This window comes from Dermochelys coriacea, chromosome 6 (assembly GCF_009764565.3).
Source record: "Dermochelys coriacea isolate rDerCor1 chromosome 6, rDerCor1.pri.v4, whole genome shotgun sequence".
NCBI lineage: Eukaryota > Metazoa > Chordata > Testudines > Dermochelyidae > Dermochelys > Dermochelys coriacea.
Genome location: NC_050073.1, coordinates 115536111 through 115538397, shown reverse-complemented (window position 1 = coordinate 115538397; position 2287 = coordinate 115536111). Strand labels below are relative to the sequence as shown.

Genomic DNA, 2287 nt, shown 5'->3' with positions numbered 1-2287 from the left:
GCAATGTACTTAGAGTGGAGTCAGTGTACTTAAAGGGGCAATTCGCATGCGTGTGTCTGTCCGTCTCTGACACACACACACACACACACACACACACACACACACACACAGTGTGTGTCTCCCCTCCCTCCATTTGTGCTGCCTTGTAGAGTGTGAGGCTACATTAACAACAATGTGTTAATCCTTGAGGACTCAGCCGAGTGTTAGTTCATCATTTAGCAGTAAGGCATTCCCTGGGATATATTCCACCCTCTGACTCCACCACAACCAAGCTTCATAATCATCATTGCTGTGTACAGTATTAAATTGTTTAAAACTTATACTGTGTGTATGTATATGGGTGTATATATGTGTACACACACACACACACACACACATATAGTCTTTTGTTTGGCTAAAAAAAAACTTCCCTGGAACTTCCCCCCCTCATTTACGTTAATTCTTATGGGAAAATTGAATTTGCTTAACATAGTTTTGCTTAAGGTAGCATTTTTCAGGAACATAACTACACTGTTGTACAGTAACTCCTCACTTAACATTGATATTCTATTGTTTCTCTTCATTCTGATCCCCAGAACTTCCACCAGAACCTTCTCACTCTGTTGCTATCTTTTTATATGCTATTTCAAAGAACTTGAGGGAAGCCTACTGTAAGATGGATGCTGCCTGTCCAATGTTTTCTCCTGTTTCAGCATCTTTGAGCCAACAGCTTTCTTTTTTTGCAGTTTCTTCCCTCAGTTTCCTGTAGCACCTTATAGACTAATAGATGTATTGGAGCATAAGCTTTCGTGGGTGAATACCCACTTCGTCAGATGCGTCAGATTGCATCTGACGAAGTGGGTATTCACCCACGAAAGCTTATGCTCCAATTAGTCTGTAAGGTGCCACAGGACTCTTTGCTGCTTTTACAGATCCAGACTAACACGGCTACACCCGATACTTGACTTCCCTCAGTTTGTTGCACTCATCTGCTGGCAGCTGATCCTTAAACTCCTCTATCTTGGATGATGCCTTCTGCCATCTATACAGCTTTGACACCTTCCTTTCTTCATCTGTCTTTCTCTGAATATTTCTCTGCATTCTTCATTATGTTCTTGGTGCCATCTTTGCTGCGGTCACCACAAGAATGGATCACAATTTGCTGTTTGCGTCCTGTCCCTTATCCTTTGCTAAAATGTGAACAGTGCTTTTGGTGTCGGTGTCAAAAGTGACTTCAGTCTGGGGCACTCCATGTGGAATTGTAGAAATTCTAATCAGAGTGAATTGCCCAAGAAGTTTGTTGTCAGCAGCCATCTGTCTCTCACCCTGGCACACTTTAATCTCCACTTGAGTCTGTCCATCAGCTGCTATAGAAAACACCTGGCTTTTCTTGGGTTGGAATCTTTGTGTTCCTGTTGATGAGCTGAATGAAGACACCTCCCATCATCTTGATTCCCAGGCTCAGGGGAGCCACGTCCAGCGGGAGTCATGTCCACCAGCAGCACGTCGTGACATCACTAGCCTTGAATAGCAGCACCAATAGCATCAGTTTTATTGGGATTAACTGTTTTGTAAGGAGCACTGTCAAACAGATCCTGCACAGTCTGCTCCCCTTAGACATTCTGTTCGTGCCACCAACCAGGATAATTTTCCAGAGTCATTCTTGCTGATTTCAGCATCCTGCATGGCTTTTTAGCAAGGTGCTACTGTCATCCTGATCAGATCTGCTACAGTCTGCTTAAACTGGGAACAACTCAGTATTCTGCTCAAGTGCTTTGATTCAGAAGCGTACATAGTAAGATATGGCAAGTTAATGTCCATTTGCTCGCACTTCGCTTTTTTTCCAATTCAACTCTCACTGTTTGAAGAGCCATGTTGTTTTGTCAATGCCCGCCTCTCATGAATTCCTTAACCATATGCCTCTCTTGAATTCCTTAACAATGCTGCAGCAAATCCTGATGAAAATCTTCACCATCTATGGGTCATTAACCCCTCCCATCTATGTGAATAGAGGCAGCTCTCTCTACTTGCACGTTCAGGAAGACAACTATGTTGGCTTTCATCTGGAAGATTGTCTTCAAAATCATAAGAAATAGAAGTTTGGGTCAGATTTCTGATATTGTAGAAACTTGGGAGATGGAGGGAGGCAGAGTTTCGGGCTTCAGTGCCTAAAATTGTCACCCAAGTGTGAAGATCATGGCCTTAGTTTTTTGAATGAAAACTTTAATTCTTCAGAAATTGGGTGTCTTCCCCCCCCCCCCACTTCGTCACTGCCTTTGCCCATGAAAAGGTAGGAAACTTTTTCTGC

At 43.1% G+C, this 2287-nt stretch overlaps 1 pseudogene; it reads right to left on the bottom strand.

Annotated features, from left to right (window-relative positions):
• Nucleotides 1–856: 856 nt before the first annotated feature.
• On the bottom strand, nt 857–1859 carry LOC119857341 (annotated as a pseudogene).
• Between the last annotated feature and the right edge of the window lie 428 nt (nt 1860–2287).